The following is a 13,219-nucleotide window of genomic DNA, read 5'->3' on the forward strand; positions in this document are numbered from 1 at the left end:
TTTGAGCCAAAATAAATTCTTTAAAATTTAAGGAAATTACCTTAGGGTGTTACAATTTAGCAGTACTAAATCAGTCTTGATTAGTTTACTGCCGAACTGAATTGGCACACTTTTAACCATTTGGTTAGAAGTAATCTTTCCTCCAGGGGTAGAAATCATATATGACCCTTTTGTAACACAGAGATCAAGTCCTATTCGGGTACCACAGCTGTTACTGATGAAACTATGAGTTGCTCCTGAATCGAATAATGTAACAGCTGGTTTATGGTGTATAAAGAATGTACCCGACATAATAGGAGCTCCATCCGGAAGTTCTGCAAGGGTAGTGAAGTTGATTTGTCCTTGCCGGACTTGCATCATCGGCCTCTTACCCTTGTCCTGATCATTCTGATTGGAACTCCGCCCTTGATTAGGCTTCTTGGGCTGCGGACAATCTCTGATAAAAGGATCTGCACCTTCGCAATTGAAATCATGATAGGTGCTGCTTCTCTGTTGGACTTGTTGAATCTTTGGCCATGGGCCAAATTGTTGTAGTTGTTGCAGAGGTACAGGAGGTCGATGTTCTCCTTGTTGTTGAGGCAGCCTGAAAGCCAGTCTGCCAATCAGAGTATTTTGCTGTGGCGCTCTAGGCGATATACTCGAAATCAACTGATACTGCGGGGGTTGAATGCTCGCAGGTCCAGCGGAGATCCTTCGCTTCTTTTCGGCACGGTGTGCCATAATGCAATCCTCCTGAGTTAAAGCCATGTTAACCAGCTCATTGAAGGTATTTGCCTTGATAAGATTCAGATGTTCCTTGAGCTTAGTATTCAAACCTCGACAAAAATAATCTTGCTTCTTGGCATCATTATCAGTATAAGAACCCGCATACTGACACAGGTGATTAAATGCTTGTGCATATTGCAGTACGGTGCGGGTGCCTTGAGTAAGTGCTAAGAACTCAGTCAGTTTCCATTCTATCAGCCCTTCAGGTATATGATGTGCCCTGAAGGCATTACGGAATTCTTCCCAGGAGATAGCATGACCATCAGTTTGCATAGCACACAAAGTATCCCACCAAATACGAGCAGCTCCGTGCAATTGTTGGGCAGCAAAATGAGCCTTGTTGGAATCCGCACATGGAATCGTAAGAAGAGCAAACTTAGATTCAATGGTGCGGAGCCAAGCATCGGCATCCAAGGGCTCCTCCGCTTTGCTGAACAGCGGGGGCTGAGTACTGAGGAAATCCTGATAGGTTGCTACCAGAGGTTCATCACGACCTTGTGACTGCTGGTGTTGTTGATTCTGCTGTGCTTGTACCAATAGATTGAGAAGTTCAGTTTGCCGAGCCATAACCTCGGCTAGATGTGAAAGTGATAGGGATGGTTGTTGGGAATTGCTTGACTGATCTGCCCGGAAACCTTCCGGGGTCCCACGTGTGGCTCCAACCATCTGAAACAAAAATTCAGATGATAAAATTTATTTACCCTGCTGGAAACTTACAAGGTAAATAGGACGAGACAACTAATTTTGATATAGCAAGGGCTGGAAAGCAGAAAGATACTTAAGAGACTTAACCAACACTACCATAAGAATCCCGTTAACCACACCAAAGATCAACATCCTACCACACATCCTTAGAAGAACTAAAACACACATTGTATGATGCAGTTAATGATGAGCTATGCATGCACGTTCTACTCGTCCTCACAAACCAAAAACAACTGCCGAATATCTTCGGACTTACGTGGTTAGTTTCGGTGGCATAATACATATGTCTCTCACTATTAACTAGTCGATAACCCTATCCGTCCTAGTTTCGTATTCGTGGTGAGTATACCTGCAGAAAACCATAATATATATCCAATGAATCTTTCATGCCAGCATGTCATGAAAGCGTTCCCATTCATTACTGTTCACTATAGAAACAGCATCTGTACAATTACCGCCGTACAGACAACGTTAGCATACGTTATCGAAACACGTATTCACGGGGGTACCGCAAAATGCGGGGATGTTGCTGTTCATACCCCCTTACCCAACTATATACTCCCAATGTAGTCAACCGAAGTTGGTACATTGGCAGCATCTCAAGTAGGCCACTGCTTGAGAAACAGCGTTCGTTTCGCATCACCGACAGGAAGGCCAAGCTCCCTCAGTTGGCTGAGGATCCTTACCTTCTTACCTCACGATCGAAGGTGTCGTTACAGAAAGTAAAGTTGGGTTGTGCATGAATTTAAGTTTTGATAGAAAAGTAATGCTGGTAGTTAGAGTTATATATATATAATACAGCCACCTCTATTTTCCCTTAAACATCACCCTAGGGCTTTACGTACTATACATAATCCTTAACGAATCCAACGTGACATTACCAAACATTTTGTTGGTCATACTTTTATACTGAAAGCATTTTTAAGGTAAAATGTATCTCCCGGGTAACCTTATAGCTCTGATACCAGCTGTGGCAGAACCAACCTGAATTATACCGGCTCAAGTACGCGAGTCCACTTCCGAGGGCTCCAACGTGATTCAAACGGTATAATCCCTTGGCCTGTCGGGAACGTCCCGATAAACCACCGATACACAGGATCAAATAAGGTTACCTCACACGAAGGTGAGTCCAGAGATACAATCACCATCACATGTTACATCACAGAGAATTACATTACAAGGGTTTCCAAAAGAGGTACGAACTTTCAAATTCAGAGAAAAGATTACAAACTGTTAAAACTATGGTTTTTAGCAGCGGAAAACATATGCGATGATTACAACACGTCATTAAGACGGATGTCATGCTAAGCCCGAGCACGACATCACTCGATATCACCAGTGCTGTCCAGGGACGGATCCCATTCCACGGACCAACCTTCTGAAAGAGGACAGGGCCAAGGCAAGGGAAGAGTAGGGTCTTCAAGACATTACCTGCAAAACATATAACTTGCAAGGCTGAGTATACTAATACTCAGCAAGGCTGAGTATACTAATACTCAGCAAGGCTTACCCGGGATTGGGTATACTTTAGCCCATAACTAGACTTATGAAGGCTTATAATAGTTCTGGGTTTAGTTTCAGCTAAAAAGCAACTAAGAGTAGATCCTTATTTTCAATTTTTAGCTTCCAAGTTCTATATGATTATCCATTCTAGATAAGCACCTATAACTAAGCAAGCAAGGTAGAGCCCTTTATCTCATCCATCAGTATTACTCATCATATAGTTGCTCTTGTTACTCTGTGTGATAAAGGGATTAAGTAGTCTCAATCATCGTGAGAGGCGGACGATTCTGAATCGAATTTAACCTTGCAAGGTAAACCTAACTCACACGCTTGGAACACCAAAGGGTCGTTCCGAAGCAACCGTTTACCTTTCATTCCGACTCGTGGATCAGATCCACCACAAGCGACTACCGGAACATACGCACTCCCAAAGTGCAGGACATACGTCTGTAGCGCGACTACAAAACCCGTATTCCTGGTTGCCCTTGCAACACGTATTTCCTCAGTCGAACATAAGTAACCAGAAGAAGCAAAACGAGTGGTGGGAGGTATGTCCACTCCTCGGGCCGATTGTTTACTAGGCTTACCGCTTACCATATTTCGCGGCATGTGGCTAGTACTTTCAAATGCTTGACCACCGCTAACACACACTGCGGCCTTATCAAAATTCAACAACACAGACGGGGTATCACCTCAACCATGATACCTCATAAAACTCCCGTTCGTCATCCTTATAGTGATAACAGGAATGTAAATATTACAATTCCTATATCGCGCGAGTGACAGGAAATCACCCGACTTCTACCGGTCCTATTTAGCAAAGCATCTAGCCGATATGGACTCAGGTTCAAAACATTGGTTCCTAGTATCAATGCATCTAGGGTTCCATTTCAACTCCTAGACTTAATGCAGGATATAATATATAAGTATAAGATTGCATAATGTAGTAATTTAAATTACTGGGTTATGCACCGGGGCTTGCCTTTACTGGGGGAGCTGGGGTTAGTCAAGTTAATAACGTCCGAACTTTGGTTCGGGCCTTCAGAGAATTCCCTGACGAAGTTCTTAGGGTCTTCAGAACAATCTCCTTCTGGTCCTAGGATTAGTTGATAACTTCCGTCGGTGAGAGTGGTCGAGTCTACATGATATGCAAGATGGAGTTCAATGGATGCACACACTTTCATCTCAATTCACGGTAAAGTTGCAATCCAAAAGCTAACACTCAAGAACTCATGGTACAAAAAGAAACTTAAACTTTGAATCATAAACATTCAACTCATGACTATATCATTAATTTATTTAGAAACAAGAATTAAAATACTCAAAATTAAATTTAAAATTGAATGTGAACCCTAAATAATTAGGGTTATAAAGTTTTGAAAACTTAAACACAGATCAATTGCATATTTAAAGATTCTGGCTAAAAGATCTAATTAGATGAGCTTTACTGAAAAGTCTTAGCTAATTCTACTATAAAAAAAATTGAATTGTTCAACTTAAAAGAATTTAAATTACAAAACAAACTTAGGTTTGAAAATTCCACATCAATTCATACTAAATCTATGGAGATTGCATATCGAAAATCATGATCAATAAAGTTAACATGCAGGAACCATTACACTTTCTTATCTTAGATCTAACATAGATTCAAAACTATTTGGCTTCATATCAAACTCACTTAATAGAAATTGTAGAGTTCAAAACCTAGTTTTCAACAAAACTAGTTTTGCAATTTTTGGAATTTCCTACAATTTTCCATTGAATTTACAAGTCAAAAATACCACTCGCATGAAATAATAAGCATTCCTTTACTCCTATTTTAAACACAGCACAAACCATTTACTTTCATAACATGGTCACAAAACAAGAATGATAGAGTTTCAAATGAGGATTCAAGTCCAACTGGTTTCACATTTTTTTGAATTTTCTATGATTTCCTAGGAATTTTCAAAGTTCAGCACATTGAAAAGGAAGAAAGGATTGAAAACTTTCATACAGGCCCTTGGAAAGAATTAAGACCTTGCAATGTGGTCCCTATGGCCGGAAACAGGGCACCGGCGGCGGGTTGGGGCCAAATTCCGGCGAGGTGGGGCGTCAAGGGTGGAGAAGAGTTGGCCTACGGGCACCAGGAGCTTGAGGCGCACCGATTGGCATGCTTGGGAGGAGAGGGGACGGCCGGAGGAGGTCTGCCGGCGTGGAGGCCGAAGGGCGGCGGTGGGCGGTACTGGGAGCAACGCTCCGGCGAGGGAGAGACGCTAGCGAGTGGGAGACCAGCTTCAGGGGGTCCCGGGGCTGCTATTTATAGAGAAGAGAAGGGAAGGGAGGGGCGCATGGCCGGGCGCCACGGCGGCGGCTCGGGTGAGCGGCACAGGCGGCTCGGGCAGGCGGCAGTAGGCGCGTGGCGGCACGGGAATGGGCGGGAAACCAAGGGATAAGGTCGGGGAAGAGATAAGGCGGCGCCTGGGAGTGAGGGGGCGCAAGGGGGCTGCACTGACCGGCCGGAATTCAAGAAACGGCGGCGGCGGCGGCGTGGAACAGAGAAACAGAGGAAAAGAGGGAAGGTTGAAGACGACTGGACCGATTTGTAATTTTCCAAAGTTCTAGGGACCTGTCTATAAACCAACGATAACTTTTAGGCTAGGGCTCAAAAGGAAAAGTGTTCAAAATGAAAGTTGTAAAACTTTTTAAGCTCCACAACTTTGTTTTAGGGTTTGAAATAAAAAACTCGAAGTATGCAACTTTATTTTGAAACTTTGGACTAACTTTAAATTTTATAAAGATTTTGTCCTTGTTAAATATTTTACCCACAACTTGGGTCTAAATGCAAGTTTTCAGAACTGTCATGATTACTTGCATTCTTATAATTTGGCCCCTAGTAACTTTTAAAAATTACTTTTGTATCTCATGCATTCTTGCACAAAAGGACTCATATTCTTATAAAATTACACATAGGGTCTTATTTCTACAAATACATCTAACCTTATACATTTCAACACATGCATTACATTTCATACCTATTATGGTACAATTTGACACCTAGGGTGTCACAGATTGATTTTGCGAATATTTCTGAATTGGGTTCCCGCGACTTAACCATTCAATTTCTTTGCACCCTTGTTGAGGAAGAAAACGGAATTTCTTTCTATTTTTTCGGTCATGAGTTCTCTGTCTCATGGAAAGATATCGCCACACTTTTGGGTTTTCACCACCACTGCACCCTTGATGTTGAAAAAGCGACTCGCGGTTTTGAAAACCAAAGCTTTTAGCAATCCATTTCTGGTGAAACTACCCTTGGAAAACCACATTGCAACGATATCAAAAACCCGACATTGCGTCTGATGCATAAGTGGGTGGCCATTATGTGTTTTCCAAGGGTGGATGTTAGGCCTATTCGGGAGCATGAACTGCGCATTCTTTTTGCCATTGTCAACAAAATCAAAATTGCACCCGTGAAATTTATGATCCGACAATGGCTAGAAAATTTTAAGTTGGTTGGACCCATTGAGTGCACATCTTTAATCACCTGTATTGCCGAGGGTTTGGACGTTTTGAGTTGGGCACCTATTTCTTATATCAACTCCCCGCGGTTAATGATCGATGAAAATTACTTGGTTTTTGGTCATACCTTGAAACATGCTGCAGACCGCTCTCTTGTGTTTTTCTTTCCGGCTATGTAAATGAGATCCCACATCCTAACCCGGGATATCATTTATATAAATGCCAAAGTTTAACTTACGAGCTGAAGCTAATGGAAGCCACACGCAGAAGCTGCATGTTCGGGAGGATGACCCGGAGCATGTCGTGGAATGCCACGATGGACATGCCACCGCAGCCACCATACGCGTACCACGGATACGTTGGAGGGTATGTTCCAGCTGGGGGTGCATCCGGGTCTTCGTCCGGATATCACCCCGGCTGGGACCAAACTATAACCTACCACGAGGTAGGCGGAGCATCATCATGACAGAGCGCAGGAAGTGCCACATGGGAGAACCCCACAATGGCGAACTAGGCCGCCCATAGTGGCAGCTCCAGTTCAAGGCGGGCACCTCCACTCTTCGCTGCCCGCCGCTCATTCTCGGCACGAAGCTATCATGAGCTCCGCCAAGGAATATGCGACATCAACATCCGAGTGGACAACATCGAGCATGGCCACCAGGAGCTCCAAGGCGCCTTCAACCAGCACATCGACAACACCACGCGTCAGCACCACCGACAGGATGTGGACCTTGGCCGCATCGTGGCCATGCTTAGGAAGCAAGAAGAGGATAGCATGGCTTTCTACGTGTCATAGGGGTTTCACCCCGGCGTTGGGTAGTAAGCTAGCTTGGGGAGGAGCTATTGACGGTGCTTAAGTCACAAAATCAACCATCAACTTCTGCATCATTTAATATAAAATTAAACACCAAACTTAGCTATAGGGCTTTATTCTAACCAACTCCACAAATTTTGGTGAATTATAATGTGCAGGTACACATGAGTGGAAACCAACGAAGAACGCATATCATACACACAAGAAACACATAGAAGATCGCATCCTGCATCACACTTACAAGAAGGGCCCACCTGGCAGACCAAACAGACGCGCTAGGGCACAAATCATCAAGGATCATCGCCAGGGCCCACATGTCAGCTAGCCAGAGGAAGGCAGAGCTGGGGAGGCTACACCTAGGGTCGGCCGAACCTAGATGGACTCCCGCCCAGGTGCATTTTGACGTGGAGTACCCCCTACGCTTCCTCAAGGCCGTGGCTAAGGTTTCCATACATAAAGATGGCGGGAACCGCCCTTGGAGGCTATAAAAGGAGGCTCTCCTCTCCCTCATCAAAAAACAACATATTTTGGAGAAGAAGAAGTAGAGGTACTCCACCACCCTTTGTAAAATTAGGATAGGGAGCGTGTGAGAAGGAAGTGTGGAGGAGAGCCGGACTTTTCAGCCTCTCTCCAACTTGTACCTCGAACGGATAGGAAACATTTGAGTAAGTATCCAGGTTCGTCTCTTGGTAAGCTCTTGGTAAAGTTATGCTTACGTTGTTATTCGTTTATGGGTTCATCATCCGTTCTTATAGCGGATATTCTAGTAGAGTGCCCCTGATAGAGATGGGATAACCCTACGCAATGCTAGAATAGTAGTCAACAGCATAAACATGGTGTTTAGGCCTTAGATTACCATTTTTTGCTGCGAGCCCCACGGTGTTGAGGGGTGGATGGCAGGTGGTGACAGGCCTGTCCGTCCGCTACGAAGCTGCTTCGTGGTTAGCGAAGCCCCCCATGTTCGGGTTTGGAATAGAGCTAATAGCTGGAGGCCATTGGCAGACCACGATCAGACCGGTACCTGAAGTAAACACATAGCAGCCTAAGTTTATCCTTCCTTGAACCTTTCCCTTAGATCAATCACGCTACCCACGTCATTCTATCTCCTTGTCTCCAAGGTAAGCTAGATAGAAGACCGTTACACCTCCATTCCCTGAGAAGATACAATACCCTGAATACTCTACAGGTGAAATGCTACAACGGTATATCCGCGCGCTTGCGGATTCATTCGTAATCGTTAAGAAATACCAACAAGCATTTATGGCGCCATTGCCAGGGAACAGTTACTGTAGTTGTCTATGAACCTAGTTTGCCCGTGTATCCTTTCTTTACCTGTCTCTTTCGTTTATCCTTTTTCCTACCATGGAGCACACTTCTATCCAAAAACATTCTGCTCCCAAAGGCGAGTTCTTAGAGCCACCCCAATCATCCAAGCCCATCACAACTTCTGGCTTTGAACTCCATCCTGGCTTCATTGCCATGGTTCGGGAACAACCCTTCTCAGGTTTTGATGATGAAAACCCTTACCACCACCTGCAAGAGTTCGAGAAGTTGTGCTCATGCCTAACAATTTCAGGCATGGCACATGTCTGGGGCAAATATCACGGATCCCCCAAAGAATGTTCTTAGGAAGCTGATCCTGGATTAGCTCCCCTGAAGTACGTGGCTTGGGCCACCTGGGCCATCAAATGGCCGCAAGCGGCCCACCAGGGGAAGGGGCACCAACAGCCCAACGCGAGGCACTGGTGAAGGATACGGCTGCCTCGCCCGACCCCAAGGGTAAGGGATTGGGCGTGTCCGCCACACCCGACCCCAACAATGCAGGGTCAGGCGCGTCCGCCTCGCCCGATCCTAAGGGTGAGGGGTCGTGCACGTCTGCCCCAGAGGCATGGGGCCCCTAGGAACATCACGAAGTGACAGGCACACCAGGGGATGAATCTCTAGCATAAAGATAGGTAAGGACATGCAACGACATGACGTCCGGAAAAAATAGGCAACTACGGCAAGGTCCGGTCATCCTCCGTGCCGGGGGTCAAGCCGTAAAATGCGTCGGGGGCTCACGTCGCCCGCCTTGCCAGGGCACACGTAGCCCATCCTCCAGCCCGACATACCTGCACCGCCCATTCCATTGGGACGGGCACCGCACGTCGCACTAGGGCACAGCATGGGAGCACATCTATCATCATCTATAGGGCCAGTAGGGCCCATTCGAAGGGGAGGAGAAGCAGCATGATCTCGAGGATCTCACTCCTCTCTCTCTCTCTCTATCCACTTCCTTCCCTTTGACTTATAAAAGGGGAAGGGAGACCCCTCGCTGAGGGGATGAAAGGTTCAGACTCACATTCATACATGCACACTCCACAAGTGACTTGGGAGCCCTCTCCCTCTTTCGCCCGTTTGTAACCCCTACTGCAAATTTAGTGCAAGAGCACAAGCGGCTCAAACTGGACGTAGGGAGATTCTTCTCGAACTAGTATAAGCCCTTGTGTCTTTCTTGCACACCATCTGACCCAGACGCACAATCATGAAATTCACTAGTCGGCGGTTTGAGACACCGACAGTTGGCGCGCCAGGTAGGGTCCTTTGCGCATCTCGTTGACTTCTTCAGGCTGCATATGGCCAACTATGCCAGAGGATGGGCCCGGGCACGCTCGTGTGCTTTGGAAGCCTAGACTTCACCGTCGCCATAGCTAGGTGACTAGAAAATATTCATGTTCCAGTCTGCCCCGCCCGCACCACCAACCTCGACCCCATTGTTGAGGCTTTCAAGGGGATGCGGCTACATGCCTTGGTGGATCGTGCCTCCGAGGGTAGTGTGCCCCTCGACTTCGACTATGAAAGTTTGGGGCATCAGCTCCACGTTTTCTTGGGTCCCCGATCGACCCAGGAGGACTTGCACCACCTTCTATTCTCGCTCGCCAACATCACAGCACAGCTCTCCGGGGGAGAACCACTATGCCTAGAGATCCCAGCCAGGGGTGTGTTGGTATTCCTTAACATTCAAAAAATAATCCGCAAGCGCACGAAGATACCGTTGTAGCACTTCACCCAGAGAGTATTTAGGGTATCGTCTTTTTTGAAGGAACGGAAGTGTAACGGTCTTCTGGCTAGTTTACCCTGAAGAACAAGAGGTAGAACAACATTGGGTAGTGTGGTTTATCTCAGGACACGGATCAAGGAAAGATAAATTTAAGCTACTATTCATTTACTTCACGCACCGGTCTGACCCTGGTCTGCCAAGGACCTCCGCCTATGAGCTCTACTCCGAACCCAAACATGGGGGAATTCACAAACCATGAGATTGACTCGTGGTGAACGGATAGGGCCGTCACCACCTGCCGCCAACCCCTCGACACTGTGGGGCTCGCAGCAAACAAAGGTAATCTAGGGCCTAAACACCACGTTTATGCCATTGACTAGGGGTTATCTCGTCTTTATCACGGGCCCTCTACTAAAGTATCCGCTACAAGAACGGACGATGAACCCGCAAAAAAATAATGACATAAGGATAACTTTACCAAGAACTCACCAATAGGCGAACTCGGATATTTACTCAAATGGATCGTATCCATCAAGATACAAGGTTGGAAAGAGGCCGACAAGTCCAGCTCTCCTCTACACTTCCTCCTCACACACTCCCTATTCTAATGATACAAGTGGGTGGAGTCCCTCTACTTCTTCTCCTCCAAATATGTTGTGTTTAAAGAGGGGGTGGATGCCTCCTTTTGTAGCCTCCAAGGGTGGTTCCCACCATCTCTTTGTATAGAAACCTTAGCCACAGACTTGAGGAGGAGTAGGGGCTACTCCTCGTCCAAATGCATCTGGACAGGAGGCCATCTAGGTTCGGCCGACCCTAGGTGGTGCCTCCTCGGCTCCACCTTCCTCTAGCTGGCTGTCATGTGGGCCTAGGTGGTGATCCTTGGTGATTCGTGCCTTGATGCGCCCGTTGTCACACTCGGTTTTAAGGATAAAACCGAATGCATAACTATATGTATGCCAGGATCAAATTCCATACATATAGTGACTTCATCAGTGAATAATCAGCAACAGTATCATGAAAATAGAATTTAAAGACTATAAAGATTATCAGAGTTATACAGCTTATCCTGGAAACAAGAACTCCAAATTTCACAGGCAATCGACCGAGGGTTGCGTAGGTCTAGAACTCAGCATCATCTTCAAAAGACTTCACGTCACTTTCTCCTCTGAGCAACAATTATAACAAGTGTGAGTGCACTTATGGTTGGTACTCAGCAAGTGTTGGGAATTATATGATATGAAGGCCAAAAGCAAGGAACGACTGACTGGCTTACTACGATAAGCAATTTTAGTTAGTTAAATTTTATTAGCACCTGATTACTAAGGTATAAGTTCATACCAAAACCCATATTAAAATAACAAAATAGGTATAACAGAAACATAACCATAACCATAACCATAAATATGGTCCACGATTTAATTCATCTTCAAGTTCAATTGTCATGTGAGAGTCCAAGCCGCTCTTAACCATGAGCACGACTGATATATCAGTTTTCACTCTGCAGAGGTTGTACGTTTTAACCACAATTCAAGTCTTCCAATTTGCCCAAGGTAGCTAGCCTCTTAAACACTTCCGAGGTGACTGGCAAGGGATTCACTACGAGGCCTTTACAAAAATTCCCTAACTTATGACAATCCGCTAAGGTTTCAGGCCGTAGTGGTCATAACCCTCCCTAATGAGGAAGACGCCTTAACCAGGATCATATCTTAGCCTCAAAAGGACTAGGCTATACCCCATCAACGCACTCCCCTCTTGCCCTTTCGGTAAGATCATCGCAAGTTAGAGTTTCTAATTAATTAGCCAAGACCAGAGCCATATAGTATTGTGGTTTGTTTTCCTGGGTGGTTCTCCATGTTTCGATTAACATATGATTTTGTGATTAACAACATAAAGAGCATGAACATGGATAAAGTAGGTGTAGCATCATCATTGTTGTTATCATGGTTATAAATTATTTCCAAATCAGAACTAGTTATAGCAACTAAGCAATAACTACCCAACACAAAGATAAAACCCAGGTTAGCAAGGAATGATCATAAAGACTAGGCATATCCTTAATTAGGATCCATCATATTAAGACACATGCATGCGTAAAGAAAAGTTGTATTTATTGTAATTGTTAGGATAAAACAATAATCAAGGAAACACTTACCTTTCTTTTAGAGAATAGCTGCTCAGAGTCTTCAACTCTTGTTTTTGGAACTTTTAATCTTCAATGCTCTTGGACTGCGCTCCTTCTAACATCAAACGAGCATCGGACTGAAGCACAACAATAACAAACAAAAAAAAACAACTAAGAACAGGTACACCAAACAAAAGAAAAGCTAAAAAAAAGGGTACTAAAGGATAGGGCTCGTTGCTACGGTCTCGAGAAACAGCTACCGGAAGATTTATGTTATAAAAGAGATAAAAGAACTATAAGCTTCATTTATTTTAATTTAGAAAACTAATGTAAAAGATATTCAAAAGAGAATATCCCTAATTATAATTTACTCATATTATATTTGCATTTATAAAGATGATGTACAACTTAGTCAAATGTTATATATAATTGTCTATGTACAAATTACACTAATTAAATAATTAATTAGAAAAGAACTTGTGAGAGCATCTAAATGCATAACTTTATGATTCGTGTTGGACTAAACAAATTAAATTATAAATAGATTTGAGTTGATATTAATCAAGTTACATTAATTATAAAAACTGGAGTATAGATCTAATTGGATTTTATTTAGAAAAACTAGATGAGAGGACATTAATCAAATTAAATCTATATTTAATTTTAAAAATAGGAACTATGATTCAACAACACTACAAAACGGTAGCTTAGGATTTTAGAAGACTAACGCAAAAAGAACGGATCAAAACAAGGTTGCAGGGACCTAGTCGCG

Source organism: Panicum hallii, chromosome 9 (genome assembly GCF_002211085.1).
Source record: "Panicum hallii strain FIL2 chromosome 9, PHallii_v3.1, whole genome shotgun sequence".
In the NCBI taxonomy this organism is placed as follows: domain Eukaryota; kingdom Viridiplantae; phylum Streptophyta; class Magnoliopsida; order Poales; family Poaceae; genus Panicum; species Panicum hallii.